This window comes from Lissotriton helveticus, chromosome 3_2 (assembly GCF_964261635.1).
Source record: "Lissotriton helveticus chromosome 3_2, aLisHel1.1, whole genome shotgun sequence".
Lineage (NCBI taxonomy): Eukaryota > Metazoa > Chordata > Amphibia > Caudata > Salamandridae > Lissotriton > Lissotriton helveticus.
The window spans coordinates 43,297,835-43,314,573 of record NC_136062.1 but is presented as its reverse complement, the minus strand read 5'-3'; positions in this window follow the sequence as shown (position 1 = coordinate 43,314,573).

The following is a 16,739-nucleotide window of genomic DNA, read 5'->3' as shown; positions in this document are numbered from 1 at the left end:
CCTAAGACCAATCTGGCTGCTGCATGCTGGACTACCTGTAGTCTCCTCAGGATAGTTTTATTAATTTCTACGAGGAGGCTTTTACAGTAGTCCAGCCGCGATAGTATGAGAGCCACTGCCACTGTTTGCTTGGCGGCTAGTGGGATCAGATTGAAGAACTTTCTTAACGTTTTTATAAGCCCAAAGCAGGTCCCAGTTGTCTTCAGTACATGGGGCTTAAATGAAAGAGAAGAGTCGAACCAAACACCCAGATTTTTTTGCTACCTCCACCGTCGATGGGGGGGGAGGGGGAGGGGGAAGGGGGGTTTGTGATGTCGTCAGACCACCAGTCCTTTGGTTGAAAACAATTATTTGTACCGATAGTTTTATCAGTATTACAGCAAAGATGATTAACTTTCATCCACTTTATAACTGTTGCAAAACAAGATTTGAAGTTTTCTTCCGCATCGGTGGAATTATTATCCAGGGGCAACATTAACTGAGTGTCGTCTGCATATGACGTGGTTTCAATCCCATAGAACGAAATCAACGAGATGAGAGAGGTCATATATATATTGAACAAAAGTGGACTGAGTGACACCCCCTGTGGCACACCAGTGGACATGGTCCGTGCAGGTGAAAGAAAAGATCCCAACGAGATCACCTGCTTCCTATTTGACAGGAGAGATGTAATCCATGCCTGTGCGGAATCGGATATGCCACAAGATCTCAGCCTGGCTAACAAGATGTTATGTTAAATGGAATCAAAAGCGGCAGATAAGTCCAAAAGGATCAGGACTGCCTTTTTGCCATTATCCGTTATAAATTTAATGGTATCTGATATCTCAAGTAACGCCGTGTCAGTTGAATGTTTTGGTTGAAAACCGGATTGACGGAAATGGAAATGTTTTGATGACTCTAAATAGCTAGAGAGTTCTTTATAAACTATTCTCTCTGTGATCTTGCCCAAGAGTGGTAAAAAAGATATAGGCCTGTAATTGGATAGATTAGAAACATCAATGTTAGGTTTTTTCTTCAAAGGCTTTACTTAGCAAATGTCCATTCCTCCGGTACAATACCGGTAGAGAGTGATGAGTACACAATATTATTGATCACTGGATTTACAATATCGATAATATCATGTAATGCGAACGGGGACATGCGTCCAATGGGGAGCCCGATTTGCAGGCCAGAATCGCCTCCTTGGTCTGGGAGATTGTGGCCATTTGGAAAGCATGAAGGCCAGACCTGTCATCTCTAATGTCTGACATCTGACTCTCAATGAGCACTGAGGGATTATAAGTCTCGAAGTTCTTATGAATGGCCTTGATCTTGTCTTCGAAGTGTGTCGCAATTTCATTACATAACTTCTGATAAGGGGGGATTTCCACATGTAGACCTTTGGGATCAGTAAAAGATTTTACAATTGTGAAAATGTCTTTTTGATTATGCTTTGCTAAAGTTAGTTTATTATAAAAATATTATTTTTTCGCTGATTTAATGGCTAAATGATAGCGTTTCCTAAAAGTTTTGAAAATCTGTAGATTGAGAACATCACAACCCTTTCTCCATCTGCGTTCCAACTGTTTAGACTGCAGATGAAGTCCCTCCAGCTCTTTTGAGAACCAAGGGTCGTTATGAATTTTTCTTTTACTCTGTCTAGCCGTGTGCTCCGTCGGGGCTAATTCTTCACCTATAGACAAGATCCAGTTATGAAACCGGCGAGAATCCTCTCCGGGTTCTCCCGTGAGTGCGGGGACCTTGTCTTGGGCGATTATAGGCAGAGAGGGATTTATGGCTAAACGATGCCATTGCCTCCTTGGGGCCCCTACATCATTCAACCTCCCTACACTATCCTTGAAAAGCTAACGGAATAAAACAGTGATCGGACCAGACCTGCGGAATTGGATTACCTGTCTGGAGCGAACTAAAGTTGGTGCAGACTACATCCTAGGTGTGTCCTGCTCTGTGTGTTGGTTCCTGTAGCGTTTGTTTCATGCCCAGCAAATTGACCATTTCCAAGAAAGATGTCACCCCTGTACTTTCATTACATTACAGGTGCAAGTGAACATCGCCCTAAAATGTAAAGTTTGAATATCTAAGCATGGCTTCGCTGAGAGCATCTCCCAGCGAATCTAGGAATGCCTTACTATTGCCTGGCGAGCGATATAGCAAAGCCCCAGAAAAGGAAAAGGAGTTATTAATAGCACAGCAGAAACCCATATGTTCTGCTCCTCTAATCCCTAGTAAGGTTAAGATTTTCCATTGTAAGGTATCTCTGTGTAAAATTGCTACTCCTCCCCCCCTACCGCCCTCTCTATCTTTCCTGGAGATTGTGAATTTTGGTGGTAATGCTATCGCAATATCTGGGTTAGAATCTTCATTTATGCAGGATTCTGTTACACATAGGAAATCTAAATCATTGTCCATAATCAATTCCTTAACATCAAAGGCATGTTGACACAAGGATTGTGAGTTAATTAGGCCCCCTCTGACACTCACGTGGTGACCGACTCCATTTACTCCTCCTTTTATTTTGGAGGACTTGTAGAATGGTATCTGAAACTTACATTCACGGCATGTAATCAGCCCATTGATTTTGGCAACTTCAATATAATGTTCACAATGTATATTAGAGTTCAATGCATGCAGATCATTTGCTGAAAATGTGCTACCTGGTTGAAAACTGACAGCATGGCTGGCGCTGGACGCGTGTCGGGTGCGGACGGGCGCAGACGGGCTTGCCTTTGGCGCGCCCCGCTGCGCGTCAGCGCCGGTACATCAATTTTATGGCCTGCTAATGGGTACTGTGGAGAGAGACTAGACCGTCTCTTGCACCAAAATGGCGGCCTTGATTGTCCCACCGGAAGTGGGGGAGAAATATCGCGTCAGCGCTCCCTCCACACAATCAGCAAATGCTGTGGTGGACCGGGGAGCAGACGCAGAAGGTACTACAGGCACACAACAAAAAATACGGTATGCTTTATGAACCCCGTGTGACACCCTTAATACAAGCACAGAAAAAGTACAGTTTTAAACCCCCCGCAGTTGCCTTTACAAAGTAGCTGGTCCAAGAGTAATTATGATGCTAAAAAACATTAAGGCTACAACGCAGTGCACAATAAAAACTTATTTTAAAAACAGGTAGAAGCACTGAGGTTCGCAGCTGACCTTGTCATTAGGAGCCCGTCAGCGCTGGTACCTCCATTTTATGGCCTGCTAATGGGTGCTGTAGAAAGAGACTAGACCATCTCTTGCATCAAAATGGCGACCTTGATTGTCCCACCGGAAGTGGGGGGAAATATCGCGTCAGCGCTCCCTCCACACAATCAGCAAATGCTGTGGTGGACCGGGGAACAGACGCAGAAGGTACTCCAGGCACAAAATAAAAAATGCGGTATGCTTTATGAACCCCGTGTGACACCCTTAATACAAGCACAGAAAAGGCACAGTTTTAAACCCCCGCAGTTGTCTTTACAAAGTAGCTGGTCCAATAGTAATTATGATGCTAAAAAACATTAAGGCTACGACTCAGTGCACAAAAAAACATGTATTTAAAACACAGGTAGAAGCAGTGAGGTTCGCAGCTGACCTTGTCACCTACCACGGGGGCCGTTACTGTCCTCAGAGGTATGGCTTCCGGGTACCGGGTGACATGGTCCATCAAGACCAGGATGAACCTGTTGCCCATGGCTGTCTTGGGGTCCAGTAGCCCCACAATGTCAATCCCCACCCACTCAAAGGGGGTACTGACCACAAGGAATGGCTGGAGAGGAGCCTTGTGCTTCCTCCCACTCTTTCCACTTGCCTGGCAAGTCTGACAGGTCCTGCAATGAGTGTCTGAACTCTTGCACATTTGGGGCCAATGAAAGTGGGGGACAAGCCTCTCAATGGTCTTGTTCTGCCCCAAATGTCTGGCTAACGGCACATCATGAGCCAGCCCAGTAGAAAGGCTCGGAACTTCTGGGGTACCACCAGCACACGGGCTGACTGAGATTCAGCAACCTTAGGCTCACTATACAGGAGACCATTCTCCCAGTAAATCAAATGTGATCCTGACTGATCACCTGCTGCCTGGATTGCAGCTGGTTGCCGGAAAACCTCAAGAGAAGGGCACTCTCTCTTCCCCTTGCAGAATTCTTCCCTGGAGGGACCTCCTTCTTGCTGCCAATGGGTCAGCTCGGGCAGGTTGTAGGCTCCAGGGCATCCCCCTCAGGGTCTACCTCCTCCTGGGCCGTGGAAACTTAGCGGGCCGGTTTCCCGCGCCCTGCCACTTCTCTCTAAGGCTGGTTCCTGGGCCTCCCTCTCAGGCTCCAGGTCCTCTTGAGAACCCCTACTGGCTGACATTGACTGGGTGATCACGCACGCCCAGTTAGGCAGTCCCACCATCTTCAAGTGAGTACTCTTCTCCACCTTTTCCCAAGGGGAGCTCTCCAAATCATTCCCCAACAAACAGTCAACAGGCATGGCGGGCCTCACAGCTACCTGAAGAGTACCAGAGACCCCCTCACTCAAAGGGAACCTGAACCATTGGACAAAGGCTCTCTGTGTTGTCGGTGGCAACAACTCGGCAAAATGCATGAGGGACAATCTGCTCTTGAGACACCAGGTGACACCTGACAGCTGACACACTGACTCCTGTGTCTCTAAGAGCCTCCACCTTTTGGCCATTGATGGTCACCCACTGCCCATATTTCTTAGTGTTCCTGGACAGCTGATCTTCTGAGACCATCTCAAAGTCTCCTAAAGAGACAAGGGTCATCTGTGCGGGACCCTACCCACCTTGGACATTAATCTCCTCCCCCAAGGCTACACTAGCCATCTGCCGGGGCGGTGCACCAGTGGGTGCTGGCTTATCAAACAGGCGGCACCTGGTATCATTCGCCTTATGACCCGGTTTGCCACACTTGTAACACTTCAGGGGTCCCTGTGGAACAGGACTACATGTCGGGACCCCTTGCTTTCTCTCTGGGGAGGCTGGGAACCCTTCTCTTGGTTCCCTTGGGTACTACTTTGGGGCGCTTTGTAGAACTCCTTTTGTTTACACTTGTCCCCCCACTCTTCTACAGGGGACTCTGCCCACCTTTGGCTGAGTCTCCCATGGGACCCTTGTGGAGCTGGGTGCTCTCCCAGCGGTCCGCCTCCTCAGCAAGCTTCCTAGGGTTAGTCAGCTTGCTATCTATCAGATGTTGGAGCAGCTCTGAAAAACAATGATCAGACAAGTGCTCCCATGCAATCAAATCAAAGAGACCTTGAAAATCATTAACCTTGCTGCCCTTCACCCAACCATCCAATGCTCTGCAAAAGAAAGTGACATATTCAACCCACTGTTTTCTAACTTTTTGCATTTCCTGAACCTCTGTCTATAGAGTTCAGGGGTCAAACCATATCTAGACATTAATGCATCTTTCATGTGGCTGTATGAATTGTGGATTTTAGAAGGCAAGTCTAACAGTGTGTCCTGCCCCTCACTAAGGAACCTTCCCCACAACCCCGCTCCCCAATCTCTGTCAGGGACCCGGTGGGAAGACATAGCTACCTCATAGGCTCTGAACCACTGACCAATATCAGCATTTTTTATAAAACTCCTTCACTACATCTTTGGGAATGTACACTCTACTTTCCACAAATACTGACGGTAAGCTGCCACCAGAGGTAGTAACCTCTAAAGTTTTGGTTTTAAACTCCAACTCCCACAAAACGTTTTCATGCTCAAACTCTATTTTCTTTTCCTCTATATCTAATCTCCTGTTTTCTATATCCAGTTGCGTATTCACCTTGAACTTGGTCATCTCCATTTCATGCCTCCTTGATCTCGCTCTGTCCTCGAACTCCCCTGGAGACAGACTTTTGTTAGAACCAACGCTACCTGCGGGGGAAGGTACCTTCCTTCCTCCTGAGCCCAATGGCCCTTCCTGCTGTACCTCTGCATGGTCATCCCCCTTCTCAATTTCAGGGGTTTTCTTTGCTTCTACCCAGGCCCTCAGCGCCTTGTAGAACGCTTCCTTTTTTTAAAATCCGGCAGTGGAAACATTGAATTTCTTGCAGAAGTACTTAAGCTGTGATACCTTGTGGCATTCCAATTTCTCTTCTTCCCATTTAAGATCAATAGAGGCTACGGATTCTGCTCTCTCTCTCCTATAACTGAATCAGGCATCTTTCAAAAATAGAAAAAATCCCAAAAGGAATCTACCAAAAAGTAAGTGGTTGCGTTATGGTCTGCACTCACTAAGTAGTGTTCATCAATCACTGTACATGAGTCACAAATGCAAGTCCAGAATCCCACTGCTGCCACCAATGTTAGATTTGGGGGTCTCTAGTTGGCACAGGTAGGTACTTGTGACAAATAGGGACCCTTGCCTCTAGTCAGGATAAGGGGATTACACTCCTAAATTACCCCTGCTCACCCCCTTGGTAGCTTGGCACAAACAGACAGGCTTATCTCAGAGGCAGTGTGTAAAGCATTTGTGACCACATACAGTAACCCAGTGACAACACTACAAAGGGATACAATAGAAGGTTTTATATCAAAAATAAGTATACTTTATATAGATTTACCACAAGACCATAAACGACAAAAATACACAATACTGTTACTTTAAGATGGTAGATTTAGCTTAGTTAAGTTCAGTTCTTAAGATGCGACCCTTTGCGTCAATGTATCTTACGATGCGTTGCGCTTCCACGACAAGCAATGTCGCAGCGAGGGAAATGCGGCAAAGTTAAAGTACAAAGAAATAAGTGAAGATCTTCCAGATGTGGCACGCTTTTCCGGGGATGCGAAAAGTTCTCGGTTCGATGCGTGGACTGCAGCGGCGACACCCTTGTTCAGCGATGCGACGGCAACAGCTCCAACTGCGACACTCTTCTCCCAAGATGCGTAAAGCTTCCGCGCAATGCGACAACTACAGCTGTGACATCTATGATGCGATGGCAGCAGGTCCAATGGCGGCGCGCTTCTCGGGGACGCGAGGCGCTTCTCTTCGATGTGGTGCAGTGCGACAGTTCCAGCGGCGATACCCTTGCTCAGAAGTGCGACGGCAGGCTCGGCGACGGCGTCACGCTTCTACCTCGTTGCGAGACTCTTCTCTCGATGCGGTGCAGAGCGACAACTCCAGCGGCGACACCCTTGTTCAGAAGTGAGACGGCAGGCAGCAGTGACGGGGACACACTTCCTCTTCTTTGCGGCACGCTTCTCTCGATGTGGTGCAGTGTGACAACTCCAGCGCCGGCATTCACAATGCCATGGCAGCAGCAGCAACGGCGACACGCTTCTTCTCGATGAGTCACGCTTCCAGCTCCTTGCGACACGCAGTCCCTCAGAAGGCCCAAAACAGCAGCAGGCACTTCCAAAAGAATTCTGGGGAGCTGGGGGTGAAATCTGTTGTCCCTAAGACTTCAGCAGGAGGCACGTTATTTTCCAAGCCCTTGGAGATCCTTCACAAGTTGAAAGCAAAGTACACGAAGTTCCTTTCTCCTTCCTTTGGCAGTAAGGCAACCACTGCAGGCCAATCCCCCAAGGCACCCCTTCAGCTTGGGAATAGTCTCTCCTCAGTTTCTTCAGGTTCCTCTCCTCAGTAAAGGTTTCTTTTTGTAGTCCAAAGTGATCTAATTTCATGGGGTCAGGGTCCCAAAAATTATACCCCCAAATCCTTTGTTTTCTGAGGGGAGAGGGGTATGTGCCAGTCCAAACCAGTTCTGAAGCACTCTGTTTACCAGACTTTCCCTTTCCTTTCACAGTGCAGGGCAGAAACATCAGACGCCCCACAGGAGGTGGTGCCAGCATTGTGGAAGGCATGTACAGTACTGGAGCACTTTGTTGACAGGACTCCTTCTCTTCTTTCGGATGTATGTCGTGACAACGCAGGCTTTACCCCGCGCTGCCATTACGACGCATCTATTACAACGCAAGTCATTACAACGACTTGGGCTGTAGGCGCTGGATTGTGGAATAGTTTAATTTTCTATTACAACTCCAGCCCACATAACAGTAGGGAAGGTGTTGGAATAGAAATTAAAACTATTTCTTTACCAAGAGTGCCTGTGATGGCAGCATCATAATGGCAGCGCGGTGTAAAGCCCGCATTGTCATGGCTGTCTCCCCTTCTTTCAGTGTGCAGGGCAGAGACATCAGCTGCTCCCCAGGAGATGGAGCCAGCATTGTGGAAGGCAGGCACAGCCCTATTCAAGGTTCAGGTGCAACTCCTCCCTCCCATCTAGATGCAGATCTCTCTGTTCACCACTGGGCTGACTCATCCTGTCTCTTGGAATCCCCCAGCCCTGTCACTCACAAAACCAGACAAAGGAATACACAACCTAGCAGAGGCAGGCTTGAAAGGTTACACAAGCAATTACCTACTTTCTAAAAGTGGTATTTGCAAACACAGAATGTTAAAAGCAACTTCACTAAAAGATGCATTTTATCATTATGAGTCCAGGCATACTAAACTCGAATTTCTACCATGTTCTCTGAGTCAGTTAGGATTATAAAATGTAATAATTTTAAGAGCCCATTCTGGCCTATAGAGAACAGGTAACCTTGCAATAGTGAAAAACGAAAATGGCTGTAATTCACTATTAGGACATGCCACACACATCAGGGCTTGTCCTACCTTATACTTACAATGCACCCGGCCCTTGGGTCTATCATAGGGGTTACTGATATGAAGAAAAGGGAAGGTTTAGGGACTGGCAAGTGGGTGCACTTGCCCACCCAGCATGACAGTACCAGACTGCAAACAGGCTCTGCAATGGCAGACCTTAGACACATTTTACAAGGCTGCTTCTGTGGGTGGCACAACCAGTGCTGCAGGCCCACCAGCAGCATTTGGATTTACACGCCCTGGCCACGCTCAGTGCACTAGACTAGGGTCTGACAAGTAAACCAAATAGCCAAACATGGAACCACTGACTAATGCATCAATTTACAATAGGGAGCACTTGCACTGTGGCACTGGAAAGCATTGGCACAGTGCCCAAAGCATCTAACACCAGCAAAAATACATAAGGCAACAGCAAAAATGGAACGGAGACCCACGCCAATGGTGCCAGGTCTAACAGATTGGAACTGTTCTTTTATTATATAAACAGCCACTGCATTACATCCTGCAGAGGAGCACTTCTGCTGGGGTTGCCTTGGAATGCGACGCACTGTGGCTGAGATGCGGTCCTGCTGACACTTACCTCTATTCTGTATAGGACGATAGTCTGCTCTAGACAGGCTGGCATCCTGATACATCATACTCAGGTATGGAGGGTGGCCAAGGGATCTGGCAGAGGGTACTCCAACTATGCTCTCGATAGTATAGGTAGTGTTAAGTAGGAGTACAATAGTACAATCATAGAGTTATGTTATCATGGTTGAATTTTTATCTTTTTCACCATCCTTGAAATGCTGGTTACAGTGCATCGCTTCTTCTGCTTAATAATTGTAGCACACTCTTTCTATATAAGAATACAATTGGTTCAATACATTTTTGAAAAGCCAGTTCGTATCTTTCTTGTGTTAACCTCGGAAATGTAACAGTAAACAACAAAAGGGTATATTTGTTTCCACAAATTCCTTTGGGAATAAAGAACGGTCATGTTCGAGGTTGCTGATACCATCTGGTGGTAAGTTGAGTGGTTCAGATTGGGCACTGTGATCTAGCTAGAACGGAATTTCCTTCCATCTGGCGGGAACTTTACCCATTAGTGCATTGATGGTTACTGGACTACCTGCAGGCACAGCTAACTGCGTCAGCACAGCTTTAACAGCCCTAGCTGGGGTAGCTGTTATTGTCTGTATAAAGAACTGTGTTAAATGTCTAGCCCACAAGTGAAACCACAATAACCAATAAAGGATGTATGTCATTACATCGCATACCAATACCACGCGTGCCATAACAACGCGGGTATTCCTACGCAATGTCAATGACAACGACATGCCATTATATCGCAAACTTTTACCTCGACTATGCCTTTACCACACGTGCCATTTCAACGCAAAGGCATGCGTGGTAAAGGTATACTTGTGGTTAAAGTTTGCAAGGTAAGTGACTCTACCCTAACCCTGCACAACCCTCACCCGACCCCCAGTCCTCTTCCTACAATAACACCCTGCACAACCCCCCCGACACTACCCTAAAACACTACACTACACAAACACTACAACAGTACACTAAATCCTAAAACACTGCACAAACACTACAACATACCCATAAATCTAAAACTCTACACAAACACTACAACACTACCCTAAACCCTAAACATTACACTACACAAATACTACAACACTACCCTGGAAGAGGTGTGGCACCGCGGCCAGGGCGACTGACGCTGGAATCTGGGGACCACGGTTCGATCCCCGGCTCCGGCGGCAGGTCAGCCCAGCACCATGTGACTCTGGGCAATAGCTCGCTTAATCTTCCCGACGGCCCCCCAGCGCCTAGAGACCCTTACGGGTGATTGTGCGCTTTACAAATGTGGACTTTACTTTACTTTAAAACACTACACTGCACAAACACTACAACACTACCATAAACCCTAGAACACTACACTACACAAACACTACCATACTACCCTACACCCTAAAACACTACACAAACACTACAACACTACCCTAAACCCTAAAACACTACAACACTACCCTAAACCCTAAAACACTACACTACACAAACACTACAACACTACCATTAAAACCCTACACAAACACTACAACAGTACCCTAAACCCTAAAGCATTACACTACACAAACACTACAACACTACCCTAAAACACTACACTACACTACCCTAAACCCTAAAACACTACACTACACAAACACTACAGCACTACCCTAAATCCTAAAACACTACACTACAGAAACACTACAACACTACTCTAAACACTAAAACACTACACTAAACAAACACTACAACACTACCCTAAACCACTACCCACACTACTCCCACCTCTACACTACCCTAAATCCTAAAACACTACGACACTACAACACTACCCTAAACCACTACCCACACTACTCCGACCCCTACACTACCTTAAACCCTAAAACACTACCACACCACAACACTACCCTAAACCACTACCTACACTACTCCCACTCCTACTCTTCCCTAAACCTTAAGACACTACAACACTACCTTAAACCACTAACCACACTACTCCCACCCCATGCACACCCTTACCTCTCTTTCCTCGTGGTTCCTCTCCAGCGTCGCCGTCTCTGCTCCCGGTTCCTGCTTCGTGCTTCATGTTCGGTGCACGTCGTTGAGAGGAAACAGAAGAGCCTCTGTTTCCTCACAACGAGGTGGATTGGCATTACATTGCATGCGTTGTAACAGCATGTGTAATAATGCCTACGCGTAGTTACATTGCATGCGATGTAATGCATGTGATGTAATGGCAGATTGTGGTAAAAAACGCGTTGTGATTGCTGTTTCCTTCCAATAAAGCATGTAGCAAAACGCCTGTTTAGGAGAGTTCTTGTTAGGTTTGCTCTGTGCCTGACCGTGTATGCAGACAGGGCGGAGCAAGTCAGGAATCAAGACGACAGGCAGGAACGGAAGAGTGCTTCGCATTCTAGAGCACGCATGCGTGTCTTCCGTCCCTGCCATCTTACTCACTTGTTTGCTTCCTGGTCACCTCTGCGGTCGATGTCAGCATTTGGCTGCAATTCAGCGGTTTTTCCTTTTGCTTGAGATTCAACTTCACCACGTCTGGCCTCGCTGTGATTAGGAGACCAACACCTGCAAAAAAGAAAGATGCAGAAACAATTTATAGAATACATGTATTCTTCAAATGTTGGTAAAGCGCACTGCGCAAATATATAAGGTACTATACCTATCTAATGTGTTCTTCACAGTGCTTGGATTTTCTGGTTCCTGTTGTATACTCCTGCAAGCTATGAGAGATTACAAAAGAAATAGGAAATAGGAAACAAATGTGGGATCACACTGCTTCACCTCCCAGCAGGTTCACCCCTAGTCTCTCGAGTGTTTCACCAGGTAGGTGCAGATTAGTGCTGGCATCTCTAGACACGTGTTTCTGGATTGTAATCCATCATCAGTAGAGATTAGGCAATTCAAATGTATGGGGTTGCTGAGCAGGCTGCCAAAGTATTCTCGGGTCACAGTACCTCTCCAGTCACGCAGGTGCCTCTCTATGAGCTCGTCAGCTCAAATGGCTCGAGGGAAACAGGAAACAAATGTGGGATCACACTGCTTCACCTCCCTGCAGGTTCATCCCTAGGCATCATGGTAAATGCAGTTCGCCAAGTTTGTGTACTTGCAAAGTCTCTCGAGTATTTCACCTGGTAGGTGCAGATTAGTGCTGGCCATCTCTAGACACGTGTTTCTGGATTGTTATCAGTCATCTGTAGAGATTAGGCAATTCGAATGTAAGGGGTTGCTGAGCAGGCTGCCAAAGTAATCTCGGATCACAGTACCTCTCCAGGCACGTAGGTGCCTCTCCACAAGCTCGTCAGCTCAAATGGCTCGAGGGAGCCTTTTAAACAGGAAACAAATGTGGGATCACACTGCTTCACCTCCCAGCAGGTTCACCCCTAGGCATCATGGTAAATACAGTTCGCCAAGTGTGTGTACTTGCAAAGTCTCTCGAGTGTTTCACCAGGTAGGTGCAGATTAGTGCTCGTCATCTCTAGACACATGTTTCTGGATTGTTATCCGTCATCAGTAGAGATTAGGCAATTTGAATGTATGGGGTTGCTGAGCAGGCTGCCAAAGTTTTCTCGGGTCACAGTACCTCTCCAGGCGCGCAGGTGCCTCTCTACGAGCTCCTCAGCTCAAATGGCTCGCGGGAGCCTTTTAAACAGGAAACAAATGTGGGATCACACTGCTTCACCTCCCAGCAGGTTCACCCCTAGGCATCATGGTAAATGCAATTTGCCAACTGTGTGTACTTGTAAAGTCTCTTGACTGTATTCCCTACTCATGACAGTTAATAAACCTGAAACACGTGTCTAGAGATCAGCACTATCTGCGCCAACTTTGGGGAAACACTCGAAAATATCCGAGCGAGCTACAAGAGACTGCATTTACCAGAATGCCAGGGGCGAACCTTGCCTGAGAGGTCAGCGGTGTGCTCCCACATCCTGTTTTCTATTGAAAGTACTCCAGTGAGTCATTGAGATGACGAGCTCATGGATGAAGCACCTGCACGCCAGTGATAGGTACCGTACCTGATATAATAGTTGGCAGCCTACTCAGCAAACCCCAAAATACAAGACTGTATTCTCTACTGATGACGGTTAATAAACCAGAAACACGTGTCTAGAGATCAGCACTATCTGCGCCAACCTTGGCAAAACACTCAAAAATATTGGAGCGAGCTACAGGAGACTGCATTTACAAGAATGCCAGTGGCGAACCTTGCCTGAGAGGTCAGCGGTGTGCTCCCACATCCTGTTTTCTATTTAAAGTACTCCCGTGAGTCATTGAGCTGACGAGCTTGTGGATGAAGCACCTGCGCGCCAGTGAGAGGTACCGGACCTGATATAATAGTTGGCAGCCTACTCAGCAAACCCCAAAATGCAAGACTGTATTCTCTACTGATGACGGTTAATAAACCAGAAACACGTGTCTAGAGATCAGCACTATCTGCGCCAACGTTGACGAAACACTCAAAAATATCGGAGCGAGCTACAAGAGACTGCATTTACCAGAATGCCAGGGGCGAACCTTGCCTGAGAGGTCATCGGTGTGCTCCCACATCCTGTTTTCTAGTAATTTCCTAATGTCTAGGTACTAATTATTAATTAAGTTTAGCCCTGCATGGGGGCGTGGCCTTGCGGTCTGACATGGTGAACGCTGCTTAGCATAGCTCCAGTAGCCCACCAGAATCCTACATTAATTCTGCACATTGACGCATCTGCAGCCCATCTGACCCTCGGCAGGACACGGAGAAACCTCGAAGCAGCTGGGGAACTTCGTTCCGGCTCCGATTGACGCTCCTGTGTGGCCTTAGCCACGGATGAACTGGGGCCCGGTGCTCCTGCCTGGATGAGTCCGGCGTGCTGAGGCGGCTGCCGTGCTGCTGGAGGTACTTGGCGCAGCCTGAAGGCTAAGTAAATCGCCGCCTGCTACAGAGGCTCATGCGTGGTATTCCCTGGGGGCAATGCCTGGCGGCATGGCTGTAATATAACCCCCTGTGACGATACTTGGACCTGGCCTCAGCGGTCTAATCAGGCCCCAGCGTAGAAGAGATCTGGTAAGCTTGAGCCTGGATGGCGCTCCCCGGCCGCACCACTGCTGATTATACTGCTCGGACGGGGCCGCGGTCGTCCGGTGATCTAAGAGGTGCCCCGGAGCCGCGGGCTCCCATTCGGGGAATCCCAGACACCTGGGGGACTCGGCGGTCATATCGGACTGCGGCCCCCTTTTGGGTTCTGATCTCCGCAGCTGCGGTGCAGACAGCTGACTGATCCTCCTGTGAGGCCGGTGTGCGGTTACAGGGATTGCGTAGTGGTCCTGGGACACCTTGCCCCCACCATCCCTCTGATGTGAGGCTGAAAGGGCGCCTCGCGGAAGTTGTGACGAATGTGAGGGCAGAGACCTGACCCTGTAGCTGACATCCGGGCTTGATCTCTGCGGCCTACTCCGGCCACGGTGTAGGTGCAGCCTGGCAAACCTGGGCTTCGCTGGTGCTCCCTGACTGGGCCGCGCCGTCTTCAGTCTGTGTGCAGAGGATTAGTGAAGTGGAATTCTGGATTTCCACAACCGAAGACACAGTGAAGACCATTCAAAAGCATATGGCCAGTTTGGAGTCACTAAGGCGCAGCCTGGCAGCAAGGGTGGAAGACGCAGAAGGACGCGCCGGTAGGAATAATCTCCGATTTGTGGGGTTCCCTGAGGGCTGTAAGAACAATAATACTGCTGATTTCTTCACCAAATGGCTGATAGAGTGGCTTTCAGCTAATTCCCTGTCTCAATGCTTTATAATTGAGGGTGCACATCAAGCTCTACTACAGAAACCGCCGCCCTGGACACGTCCCCGACCAATTATTGCCTGATTCCTTAATTATAAGGAAAGAGATGTGATTGTGCAACAGGCAAGGCTGAAGGGGCCCTTACCTACGCCTCTCAATCCATTATCATCTTCCCAGACTATACCAAAGTGGTCCAGCTACACCGAAAATCATTTTCCGAAGCCAAGGCCCGTCTGTGAGGGCTAAAAATCCAATATTCCCGATTGTTCCCAGCCCCCCTGCAGGTTTCCTTTCAATCACAGACTTACTTCTTTGAGTCACCATGCTAGAACTGGCGGTCTCTTGTTGGGAGAGGTAGGTACCTTTGACCAAATAGGGACCCTTGCTTCTAAGTCAGGGAAAGGGGATTACACTACTGGATAACCCCTGCTCACCCCCTTGGTAGCTTGGCACGAGCAGACAGGCTTATCTCAGAGGCAGTGTGTTAAGCATTTTTGAACACATACCGTAATACAGTGAAAACACTACAGATGGACACAACACTGGTTTTATAAAAATAAGTATTCTTTACACAGACTTTTTTTTTAAAATCTTTATTTATCATTTTCCAAAATAACAAAAAAACAAGGAAACCATTGCTGCATTTATACACTACATAGTATCATATGAACATAATATCAGGAGAGAAATAACTACGCACATAAAACAAATTAAACCATCTCAGGATGCTCGGGTGACAGCAATACAACAAATTACACTATTCAGGACAAATTGTTACTCAGAATTCAAATCATAGAAAATTAGAGAGGAATAGAATAACAAAAAGGGAAGGGGGAGATATCAGGCCCCACATGGTCTAATACATACTAATTTCAAATGCAATAATATACAATGTCTCAACCCACTCCCTCTGGTACTATGTGGTTTTCCAGCTGGGACTGGCGGTCAGCAGTAACCCTGGCTATGTACGAGCGATATGGGCCCCAAATATAAATGGGGCGGGACTGACAGGGGGTTAGAGTCGAGTATTCGTCGCAGTTAATATTACAAAATGCCATACTCCTGAGCCAGGACGCCAATCTGGGTGGCTGTCTGTCACACCATAGTAGCGCCACCTCCCGTTTTGCCAGTAAGAATCCCAGGGCAGCAAGTCTACGCACCTTGCGCGGAAAATTGACTACATAGCCCAGGAATGCAATTTCAGGGGTGGGGATCAAGTCTAAGCTCAGCATGTCGCCAAGAGTGCGATGTATGTGGGACCAATATTCATGTACATAAGGGCAAGTCCAGGCGAGGTGAGGTGAGCGAAATCGGCAAAGGGGGCCTTGCACTTGGGACAATGATGGGGGCGGGTAGGATCAATTTTGTGTGAGCGTGCCGGGGTGTGATACAGCCTACGTAAAAATTTAAAATGGATCAATTTGTGTCTACTGTTTGATGAAACCTCTCTCGTGACTCTGCAGCACTGTTTCCACTGCCCATCGGATATGGGATTACCTAAGTCCCCCTCCCATGCCTCTCGCACCCTAGCATCAAGGGCGGGGAGCGTAGCACTACACATTTGATATAATTTGAAGACTAAGTGAGCTCCCGATGGGGTCTGGATGATAAAAGTTAGATGGGAAGCCTCCTCGGGGGGAAGCGGAAATGTAGGAAACATGGCCCTCATCAAGGATCGCAATCTGGTCAATACAAATGTGTCCATGAATGAACGGTCAGAAAACCGTTGGTCTTCAGACACTGTAAAAGCGTGGCCATCTGGAAAAAGATCGCCAATAGTGCAAATGTGGAATTTGGCCAAGGTTTGCTTTACAACTGATTCTCCGGTGATCGGTAG